This window comes from Ictalurus furcatus, chromosome 14, assembly GCF_023375685.1.
Source record: "Ictalurus furcatus strain D&B chromosome 14, Billie_1.0, whole genome shotgun sequence".
NCBI classification, from domain to species: domain Eukaryota; kingdom Metazoa; phylum Chordata; class Actinopteri; order Siluriformes; family Ictaluridae; genus Ictalurus; species Ictalurus furcatus.
Window position 1 is genome coordinate 30,745,680 of NC_071268.1, and position 12,814 is coordinate 30,758,493.

The following is a 12,814-nucleotide window of genomic DNA, read 5'->3' on the forward strand; positions in this document are numbered from 1 at the left end:
GCAAACAGCAGGTCGCGCACATGCTGAAAGGAAACCTTGGTCACTGCTTGAAGCCTTCTCAGATTGAACAGTTTACCGTCAGTACGGTATCGAAGTTCAATGCCAGGGTCCTCGTCCCTGTATTCATCCCACAACATGTCAACATCCCACAACATCCCGTCTGTCGCAGCGTCTGATGATAATGTAATCCAGGAGGTGCCAATGGTGGGACCTCGGATGCATCCAAGTGGTTTTGTTTCGATTACGTAGTCGAAACAACGTGTTTGTGATAATGAGCCGGTGTTTGCTGCGGGTTCTAAGAAGAAGGAGGCCTATTGCAGTTGCCAATGCCATGCTTCCCTATGACTCCATTCCACATCTGGCTGTCCGACCCAACACGCGCGTTGAAATCTTCAAGAATGATCAATTTATCCGTCTTTGGCACATTCAAGAGGATAGTATTTAGGTCTTCGTAGAACTTGTCCTTTGCTTCTTCCGGGTTTGACATCGTCGGCACGTAAGCACTAATCAGTGTCGCATAAGACTTTCCTGAAAGAGGAAGCCGAAGAGTCATCAGACGGTCATTGACGCCGTTAGGAAGGTTGCTGAGTTTCTTGGCAATTTCGTTCCGGATGGCGAAGCCGCCTACCGCTTCTCATCGCACCTCCTTTGGACACCCACTCCAGAAGAAAGTGTAGCCGGCACCAACTTCCTCGATTAGTCCTTCTTCCGGAAGTCGAGTTTCACTGAGCGCTGCGATGTCCACTTTGTACTGTTCAAGTTCTTTAGCCACCAACACAGTTCTCCTGGCGGGTCTGCTGCTTCTTGTGTCATCTAACAGAGAATGGATATTCCAAGCCCCAATCATGATCGGAACTGCTTTTTTGTATATATGCTTTTGTATTGTTTTTAGACCGCAGGACTACATCCCCAACAACCGCGGTGAGCTGAAGGGTGGTGAAGCAGACAATGTTTGGGGCACCTTTTCTAGCCCCTTCCTCAGGCATGGAGGTGAGCAGTGCGATCCAAAAGAGGGCTGCTCAGACGCTCAGGATGCTACCAAACTCCGCTGCTGCTCCGGGTCCAGCGAAGAGCGACCAATGTCCCGAGCCACCTGCGTGGAGGTCCGCGACTACGGTTGCCAGTGTGTCCACACCTACCGCTTTGCCGCTCGGCAATCGCCGCAGGACTTTATCGTTACGACACAAAAATGGAACTGGACTTGCGCTTGAATTGGATTAAAGTGAGGAAGACTTGCTCAGCATCAGCCTCACTCTCACTTCCCGGTGACCACCATAATCCAGTGGCAAGACAGAGTCAAGACGACTGAAGATGGCTCCGGGCGCAGTGGTTGACCAGGATTTCCTTTGTACCTCATCCTGTTCTACGCGTACCACGGACACGTCTCTGTACCACCTGAGAGATCGTTGGGTCAATAGTGACCTCATCCGCGCCTCCAGCTAAAACAGACTGTACATGCTGTACATGCTGGGACAGGTATATCCCATTCATGGAGGTTTCTTTAAACCATTCTTAGTCTGGCCCCTCCCCTGAGACCACTTTGCCTTGAGAGACCCTGCCAGGAGCACAAAGGCTCCAGACAACACAGCCCTCAGGTTCATAGGGACACACAAACCTCTCCACATCGATAAGGTGACGGTTCCCGGAGAGGATATTAATGATTATAATATAATTACATACAGTGAGTAAAAGACATAAACATGGCTTCCAGGTTGAGCTTGATAGTTGACAGAGCATCCCAGAGAGTCTCCTGGAATTTCTTTTTAAAAATATCGGAAATGTCTTTCCTCAGCGAAGTCAGCAACTCGAGCCTGAGAGCGGTGATGTCGGGGTCAATGCGCGGCAAGGCGGATTCAGGGGAAGGAGGTGATTCACTCGAGGCTGTGGACGTGGCGCGTACACTAGGCCTCAGTTCTGTCTGAATAGTATTACGAGTTTTCATGTTTATTTCAGACATTTTAACATAGTTCAAAGTTAAACGTGCAAACAAAAAACGGAGTAGAGTAAGTCAAAATCAAATGTATGACTGAAAAGCGCAAGTTCCTACTCCATTGGAAGCTCAGCAGTGCCCCCAAGAAGTAAAAGAACATTTACATGCGACAAATAATAAGTGCTCATGTTACAGTGAGGGAGATAAAAATCAGTAGAGAAATCGACAATTGACATTAGAGAAAAGACAGGAAGATGTGACAGAACAAGAACAATACAGAAAGTAAAAAAATGAAAGAAAGAAAAAAATCATTATGATTGTAGGTGTTAATGTTGTGGAAAACAATCTTTTCAGCCTAAGTCAAAAAACTTCAGAGACAGAGGGTTTGTAGATGTCAAAATGTAAATAAACTTTACTGAAACAATAAAGTGAGACGGTCTGCAGAAGGTCTGAATTGTACACACACACACATGTCTTTATATACCTCTCTGAAGCAGTAAAATTATCCCTGGGCGGGGCATTCACCTTTTCTTTCTAGAAACAAACCAGTCTCCATTGCCTTAACTAATTATTCATATCCATATGATACCTTATATATGCGGCGCATGTGCTGTCAGTTGTATTTTCTTTAAAAGGTTTACCAGACAGGGTTTTTTACTTTGTCCCATAATTCACCCTATAGTCTCATCTTGGAACTCTTCCTCCTGGAAGTCTTATCTTTTCTTTTGACACTGATTTGCAAGCTTAGAGAGCTTTGTTTGAAAACCCAGTTCTGGCATGTATCTGTGTGTTTATTGCCATAGAGTGAAGCTGATTTAGACAAACACAAGGTTCTAAATGCACACACTTAGAATGTCACTTGTTAGAAAGTGTTTTATAGTTTTAGATTATGCCTGCTGTGCAGAGGTACGGACTGACACAGAAAACAATTAGGCCTAAGGAATTAGACACAGAATTCATCTAACTCAGTACACTTAGTTTATAACTCGATCAACAAGTCTACTATGAATTTAGATAACGCTTCCCACAAATAATTCCAACTGTTGGCTATACACACCAGATTATACCCTATTAACATATCCAAACATTAGTAAACTTTGTAGTTACGCACGTTGATTGCACTTTATCTATACTATATATTTCCCTTCTCTGGGATTTACTAAGTCCCATCTACCTCAAGAGAGTAATCTCACAATCCAGTCCCTTCTTTAAAACTAACTAGTGATCAATGAATGATCACATCAGCAATCTACCAAAGACCAAAACCACTTGCTCTGGAGACCAGAAACAAACATCTCCTCTCCCATTGGCTAGAAAGGAGTAAAAGATTCTGTCTCCCTTTCCCTATCCATAAAAATCAAGCATAGTGTTCGTAAGCATGAGCATTCATTTGGTTCAGCACTTGTGGTTGTCCAGGAAGGGACGTCTGCTTGGGCCTCTTTCTCCTTCAGCAGGTGTATTAGGCTCATCAGAATTGCTCTCAGCAACAGGAGCACTTCTTTCCTCCTGCTCTGTTGGTACGACCTCTGACTGACCTTCTTCTTTGATATCTCCTGAGACTGCCATTGGTTCTCCCTTACCTTCATTTCAGACCCTCTCTCACGTCTTGACTTGTTCTTTCTTCAGAGATGTCAGCCACTGGATCGTCCCCTCTGATCACCTGATCCTCTTTTCTCCTAGGTCTTAATCTAGCTGCTCACTTTGTATGGCCATTCCCTTCTGGGCTCGAACACACCTAGGTACAGTGCGGGGAAAAAAGTATTTGATCCCCTGCTGATTTTGGACGTTTGCCCACTGACAAAGAAATGATCAGTCTATAATTTTAATGGTAGATTTATTTGAACAGTGAGAGACAGAATAACAACAACAACAACATCATGGTGTTCAAAGAGCAATCAGTGATCCACTGAAGACCATAGTTGATAACATCCAGGAAGCTTAACATTTGTTGTGTGTTATGGGGCGGAGGATGACCCCAATCATGTCCTGTTGGCCTTGAGAGCATGCGAGGGAGTCTCTGACCACAGAGGAGTAGACCACAAAGGAGTCCGCAGCCCCTGAGGCAGATGCACCCAGGCGTATTACTGATCTTGGAATGTTCAGGCGAGTAATGGCCTTGAGCTCTCACATGCAGGCACGGTGGAAAAAGAGCCGAACACAGGTCAACGACAGAAAAATAATAATTATCATGTGGAATGGAAAAGGTTACAGTACGGACATCAGGCAGTAATGCAGTTACTGGGATGACTAGTGCATTGATTTTGCAAATTTTGTGTAAAATGCCATCCTCTTCCAGCCTTAAACATCGGTTACTGGGTGTATTATATAGCAGAACTGTTGGCACAATCACAGCTTGCTGTAATATTGCTAGAATAATTGGGCGTATCCCTTCCTCCTTTTCTGAGGACGGGTATTGTTTACAGGACACAGGATGACTATACTTCACTTTAGCTTGATAACGGTGTACATGTTACCTGTCCTGCTTCATATATACATACACATATACACATACATACATTAACACATACATACATTTAAGGGATGTACGTGGCATCAATCTGTATTTATTTTAAGTTGGAAATGGTTTCCAGTTTTCCTCGAATTGCGGCATGCAGCTTTTATTTTTGCCATGGGTATGTATTCTATTATTAGATTAGTGTCACAGATATCGCAGAAGGGACTCTGGACTACAGTTCCCAGCAGCCACTGCAACACACAGCAACTTCATCACTTAACGAGCACCTATGTGTATACAGCCACAGTTTGTGCTGCACTCCTAGTCTTGTGTTGGTCTTTCATTACTGTTAGTTCGGTCTTTGTGTTCATAGTCTTTGTTAATGTTTGATTCTTTCTCTAGTGTTTTGTTGTCTGTTCATAGTTCTTGTTTTGGTATTCATTAAAACTGAAAATCTGCTCTTGCATCCATCTCTGCCTCCAAACCTTGACGGAATGCAAGACCTTAACATGGATGAGGCAGTTTTTTTTTTAAAGTTCAAGAGGACCTGTATGAAAGACAAAAGCTGAGGGGGGAGGATTCTCCCTCGTTCAAGCCAACTGGGAGGGGCTCGACATGATGTACTCCATCATGGGGTATGCCAAGGAGGAGCCTTCCAACCAGGCTGGAACCATCTCCCACCCTCCCTCCCCCACTGTGGATCTTGTCCAGCCAGCCGTGTCGACTGAGAACGTTGTTCAGCTGAGGACACTGTTCAGTTTCCCGGTTCAGCTGAAGACACTGCTTTTCCTCCCGGTATGGCTTTTCTTGCCTACTCCACCTCGGACGTCACCTCGCCAGGCTCCACTTCGGACATTGCTCTGCCCTCCTACTACACTGAGGACATCGCTCAGCCTCTCTGCTCGACTGAGGACGTCGCTCAGCCCCCATGCGCCGCTGAGGACGTCGCTCCCCCCATGCTCCACTGAGGACGTTGCACTGTCCCCATGCTCTGCTGAAGATGTCGCTCCATTGCTTTGCTTTGCACCATATGTCACTCCCCCTTCCTGCTCCACGGAGGATGTTGCTCACCCCTCATACTTCACGGAGAACCTCGCTCCTCCCTCTGGCCTCGCGGAGAACCTCGCTCCTCCCACTGGCCTCACGGAGAACCTCGCTCCTCTCTCTGGCCTCGCGGAGAACTTCGCTCACCTCTCTGGCCTCGCAGAGAGCGTTGCTTCTACCTCTAGCTCCGTGGTTAACATCACTCCCCCTTGGGGTCTGCCTTGGGCTTTGTTCTCCTCGCTGGCTTCGGGGTGGCTATTGCTCCATGCCCAACCAGGGTGGGGATATTGTGTCATATCTTTGTGGTATGGAAGAGACCTTCCCACATCCGTTCCCCAGTGAACACGTGAAGTGTTCTCTTTGCGGTTTTGTGAGAGATTACATTCAAGGGAACTTTGGAACACTTGGGGACATCTAGCCTGGATATCCAGTGCCCCGTCGCGGACTTGGTACGTGGATCGAGAGCCACGGGCTAAGGGGAGTTTGTCATGGATTTCCCGGAAGGGACCCCAGACTACAGTTCCCAGCAGCCACTGCACCACATAGCATCACATGACCATCAGCAACTGATTCTCATTCAGTTAACGAGCACCTATGTGTACATATCCACAGTTTGCATTGCACTCCTGTTCTTGCGTTTATCTTTTGTTGCTATTGGTTCTGTTTTTGTGTCCATGGTCTTTGTTAATGTTTGATTCTTGCCTTAGTGTTTTGCTGCATGTTCATAGTTCTTGTTTTGTTTTGGTATTCATTAAAAATTTTAGAAAAATTGCTTCCTTAGTAATGGTTAAAAAAATCAACAAACTGTCCTTGAATTTGGTTGGAGTATTGATCAGTATAAACAGGAAGGGAGTTTGGGAACCATTTTGTAGGATGTTTTTTTTTTTATGTTTAGGGAAGGCAGTTTTGTTTGTGGAGTTAGTGTTGGGTTTAGTTTGATGTTTTGGCTTTGCTAACCACTGGAGAAATGGCTTTGTGTTTTTGGGGTTTACACTCTCAGCTGTGAGGCAGCAACACTACATACTGCACCATCGTGCTGCCACACACCAAAAAAAGGTTTATACCCAAGTATCACTCTTGCGTCTGTGGATAATCTCCCCTGGATACTGTAGATTTGTAGCCTGCAGCATAGCTGGACCTTTAACACAGTGTAAATATCCTACCTCGCTCCCTTCCTTTTGGGGGCCATCTTTTACTATCAAAGAGGGCAGAGACTGCTGAGATTGCTGAGACACAAGCAGAAAGGGTCATATTTGATGAGATGTGTGTAAGTGATGCATGTATGAGAAGGACACAACAGAAAGGAAGAGTGAGCTAGAAAGCCCTAATCTACTTTAACTATAAAATATAAATTAATTAAAAGTTTCCCAGCGTCTGTGTGCAGGGTGCAGACAAATCTTTTTACACACTGCCTTTTATTTCATTTATTTCACATACAGTATCTCCATAATGTTTGGGACAAAGGCATAATTTATTTTTATTTGTCTCTGTACACAGTTTTAAATTTGTACTCAAACACTTCACATGTGGTTAAACTGCATTATTAAAATTCTCAGATTTTAATAAAGGATATTTTTATGCATTTTAGTTTTACCATGTAGGAATTACAGCACTTTTAATACATAACCCCCCATTTCAAGGCACCATGATTGGTGATCCAAGGCGCCACAGTGATTGGGCAGCACAGGTGTTTGTGATTACTCATGTAACAGGGGAGAACTCAGAGAGGCGGATGCAGAACGTCTTCATTGAAGACAACACAGGGAACAGGATCAATGAAAAGGACTTAAGGGACAAACACGGGGAGAAGACACATTAGAAACCAGGATTATCAGAACTTAATGAACTAGAAAGTAAACACTAAGAAAAATGCTAAATAATCAAAAACATAGTGCAAATAACACAAGCAGAACCAACACAAGAAAACCAGAGACTCAAACATATCCTGACATGAGTGAGTACTCCAGGAACTAAGGAAGAACCACAGGGAACTTAAATAAAGCACTAACCAACCAGGGAAATAAAAACCACATGAGTAAACAGAGGAAGAAGTTCTACAAGGACAGTCAGGGTGGCCCAAGGTGGAATAGCCCTGGGGGTCGTGACAACTCAGGTGTGTTTAATTGTTTCAGTAATGTAGGTATACACACTACTCTCAGCTTTCAGCATCTGGTCTTGATTCAAGGCTTTTGGTCACCCTTGGCATCTGCTTCTGCTGTTTGTCAACATGAGGACCAGATTTGTACCAGTGAAAGTCAAGAAAACTATTATAAGGCTGAGAATCGAGAAAAAAGCAGTCAGACACATCGGCCAAAGCTTAGGCTTACCAAATCAACTGTTCGGAAGATTATTAAGAAGAAAGAGAGAACTGGTGAGCTTCGTAACCATAAAGTGAATGGTAGGCCAAGGAAGACCTCCACAGCTGATGACAGAAGAATTCTCACCATAATGAAGAAAAAGTGCGGCTTCTTTGTGACGCTTCCAAGCAACGCATCGCTGGATATTTACCCTAATAATAAGATCGCGCACTACACTACTAAATTCGCCAAACCAATCGATTTGAGCGGGATATGGGAAGTCTCGCTCGCGGAGGTTCAATATATCCAGAGTTGGTACTCGTTAACAGAGGAAGACTGTCCTTTTCATATTATCCAGAGGGATGGAAAGAAAACACAAAACAGTACCTTTAATATCACTCAAGGATATTACAAAAGTATCGAGGAACTGGTTAGTGAAATCAACAAAAACATGAAGAAATTGGAACTTGGAATAGAGATAACCTATAACCCTATGAAAAATAAAATACACATTGCATCCCAAAAACATTTTGTGTTCAAAGCTAATGGAAAATTAGCATATATGCTCGGTATGAACCCCGGTGTTCCGATAACGGCCCGAGAACCAGACGCGCCTAACCCCGCTGATATTCACGCAGGCTTTTACACGATGTATGTATATACAGACGTTATCGAGTATCAGCGAGTTGGTGACAGTGTTGCCCCGTTACTGAGATGTGTACATATAACGGGAGAAAACAACAAAGTCGTCACAATTACTTATGATAAGCTGCATTACGTACCTCTCACCAAGAACCACATCACCGATATAGTAATCGAAGTCAAATCGGATCAGAACAAGCCTATACCTTTTAGTTACGGAAAATGTATAGCTAAACTACACTTTAGACCCGCTAAACATTCGTTCCGTATGTAAAATGATGGATAGGGGCTACGTTCACCTGCAGATCTACGTGGATTATCATGTCCATCAGGCTGGAAATGGCCTTCCGGGGTTTCAAGGCGCCCCCACCATGTATGGGTCGGGGCTAGGAGGTCTGATCAAGGGTCTTTTTAGAATGGCTTTTCCGTTCCTCAAAAGGGGGTTTGCTATTGCAAAACCTCATTTAAAAACAGCGGCTAAAGGTTTCGTAAGCGACGTAGTGAGCAACATTATGAGCAAGACACAAACTCAGAATCAAGACGGATCAGGCCTTGCATTGATTGCGCGTAAAAAATCTAAAAGGCTCCCAGGACGTCGACACGTGATTCTGAATAAAAGACGTAAGGCTACTAAACTCAAGACCAGTGTGAAAAAGACCGAGCAGAGAGGCAACAGACATCCTACCATCTCTCACAAGAGAAAGCAGCTGAACATTTTCTAACATCATGGCTTTCTTACACAGTCTATCCTCAGAGTGTACCAAGACAGAATTGGATATTTTCACATTACCTTATACTCAAACGAGTATCGAGAAGTACACTTATGTCGAAATACCTCCAATTTCCGCTCTTACGGACAACGGGCCCCTGGAGTTCTACGTGGCTGGAAACGGGGAGGATTACCTCGACGTGAACAACACTTTTTTACATCTGTCCTGTAAAATCGTGAATCCCGACGGTTCCAATATAGCTAACGATGCAAAGGTTGGGGTCGTTAACTACCCCGTAGCCTCACTTTTTTCACAAGTGGATGTCATGCTCGGGGATCGTCTTATTTCTCAATCTAGCAGTACATACCCATACCGTGCTACCTTTGAAAGTCTTCTCAACTATGGAAAAGATATCTTGGAAACACAATTTTGCACCGGGCTATTCTACAAAGACACAGCTGGGCATATGGATGCCACAGACCCAGACGGTCGAAACGAAGGTCTCAAAAAAAGGGCCAGTTTCAGTGCTGAAAGCAACACCTTTGACCTGATTGGACACATTCACTCGGATATATTTTTTCAGGATAAACTTTTACTGAACGGAATCGATTTGAGGATTAAAATGGTTTGCAGCAAAGCTGAATTCTGCTTGATGAAGGAAGATTTCCTTCTGAAAATACTCAACGCTTCTCTTTTTGTGAAGAAAGGAACCGTCTCACCGTCTGTAAAAATCGGTCACGGGCAAGCTCTTCTCAGTGCCACAGCCGAGTACCCGATCGAAAGAGTCTGTCTGAAGACCTTCAGTCTCGCTGCAGGGAGCCGCATTTGTTCACAAGAGAACCTCTTCCTCGGCCCCTTACCTAAAACCATTATCTCTGGGATGGTAGACAACGATGCCTTCAGCAGGTCGTACAATAAAAACCCTTTTAATTTTAAACATTACGACGCAGAGTTTATCGCTCTCTATGTAGACGGTACTCAATATCCTGCAAAACCTTTTCAGCCTGTTTTTCAGTCCGGTAACGCCGTCCGTGAATTCCCTTCTTTAATTTTAGCATCAGGAAAGCAGCTGAAAGATCAGGCACTGTCGATAAACAGAGAAGAGTACCTGAACGGATATACTTCATTCTCATTCAACCTGAATCCTGACGACGATTGTGGGCAACATTTGTCATTAATAAAGTCGGGAAATATGCGATTGGAACTCAGATTTCGACAACCGCTTCCGAGCACAGTGAATCTAATCGTGTATGCCAGTTTCGACAGTATTCTAGAAATAAACAATCGAAGAAACGTGCTCATCGATTACCAGTAACGCATGGATACCAGAGAACTAACCGAGGTTATGAGAAGTTGTCCTGAAGTAGAAAAAATAGTGTGATGGCCTGTGACGAGCTACCTACGAGTACGCTGAGAAAGTTTCCCGCTTTGTTCATCGTAAACACACATCCGAGACACATGCTGGGCGTTTTAGAAAGTTTAGCACGCGGTTGTCGTTTTTTTTTTTCATTTCATTCCACTCGTGTTCCCACATCAGAGTGACATGCAAATTGAGAGTGTCTTGCAAATTCTTAATTCTCTCCATCGATTTCTGACGGATATCTCCGAAGGTAGCATTGGATTTGGTAAGAGGATGCGGGGTCATTGAGGGAAAACACTTTTCACAGCCGTGATAAAAACATCCAAGAAACTCAAAAACCTTACATTTTCCCCTTCCTCACAGTAACCATCTACGTAATACTTACCAAACCTGACTTCACCTTCGTTCAAAGCGTGGCGAATGGGTAGGTTTTGCGTTTTAGAAACGTATTCGAGCCATTGTATGGAAGGTGATGAGTAAGATTTCTGAGTGGTGATGTAGTTATCAATAGCTAAAGTGTCTTTACGCAGGAACTTGGTTCTAAAGATTTTCATGCACACAGAAGCGATCGTTATGCATTTAAAAGGATCGACCTTTGTACTTTCCAGAATTTCTTCTCTGAAAGCTATACACCCCTTTCTCAAAATCTCTACGTCGTTCACACAGTATTCTGCCATCTCTTTCTTGAAATCAAAGACTTTGTCAGAAACCGTTCTGTACCACTTAAAGAAATCTTCTCTATCCTTAGGCATCATGCCGTCTACACCGTAAAACTTAGGGTCAGGATACGGTCCTACGTAATCCTGATGTTCTACGGTGTTCCAGAAATGGGGAAAATAACCTTTCTTGCTTTCCGAAAAACCCATGGCTTTCGGGATGCTGCTCAACTTCATGGGTAAGAATGATAGACTATCAATGCAGGACTGGCGAAACGCGGTATCGATGAAACACAAAATTTTACCACCTTGCGCTATGATTTCGGGTGTGATTCCTTCTTTCACTAAATGGTTTAATAAAAGGTATGAATCGAACCCGCTAGCGTTATGCACGATAAACGTGTAACCGTGGTATGTATTACACCGAAACTTTTTAAAGAAGGCACTGACGCAATCATCCCCTTCAGCCACCCACTCCTCTCCCTTAAAATCAATACAGCATATGAAATTGGCTACATGAGTTCCTGTTTCCTGCCTGGTCACGAAATGGTAAAACACATAATCCGTATTTTCGCGTTCTTTCCTAGCCCGCTGTATAAAACATCTATGCTCGATATCCTCGTCGAGTTTTTGACCACAGAGCATGCATTTCGGATGTGTGCGCTCATGTTTCTCACGATTAGAAGGTTTATCCCTTATCACACGTTTACATTTACTGCAGTAGAACCCCGTTTCACACATAGAATATTCTCCTTTGCTCGACTGAATCTTCGCTTTATGTCTCTTGAAACAGTATCGGGATCTACACAATCTCTGACACTCTGGGCATTTAGTTACATTCTTTGGGTGTTTATAACATTCGGGGTCGTGACAAACGTTGCAGCTTGGGAAGGTTTAGGAGTTTAGGAGTCTTGGGAAGGTGGAGTTTCTGCTCAGGAGTAGTATATTGATGATCTCAGAAGAGATCTTCTAGCCTTACTTTTATTTTCGCTGTTTCTTTGTCTCTTCCAATTTTTTGGAATAATTCATCGATTTGTTGGAAATAGCGTTGTAGTTCGTGCCAGCTGGTTCGTTCGTACCTCACTTCGCAGATCTCTTTGTGAAAGTGTGTGTCGTCACCGGTTAATACCGAAACACAGTGCAGTGAAACCTGGTTCTTGCAGAAATTTGTTGCTCTGATGCGGTATTTGCATTGCAGAGATGAACTGCTCCATTTACGCCTGTACGCATCCGGGGAAAAGAAGTCCATTCTAATAATGTAGTCAAATTCCTTGCACCATTTTCTGAACTTTCTCCAGTCACACTCGTTAAAAGTTACGCTCTCAGTAGCGCAGCTCCAGCGGATGTGACCCGGGACCGAGAACTTGAAAAGCACAACGGTTCCTTTTTCTGCACTGAAAAAAATCCGGCTGTACATCCGTTTGACATTACCCAATATTGAATCTTTTCATGCTCTAAATTTTTTTGTAATCTTCCCAAAAAAGAGTGAGTTTTTTTCGGTGCATCAGGACAAGCAGCAGACATGTTGTAAGCTCACACACGATCTTCGAAGTACAGAGTATTTTTATACCTAGAGGGTGGGTGAGGCCTTCTTCTTCTATAAACTTATGGTGCTTATAACATCACCTACCGGATGGAGCAATTTTATTTTCTTTTGTTCTGATTGGACAGGTTATGTGTGTGTGAGTGTGTGTGTGTGTGTGTGTGTGTGTGTCTGTGT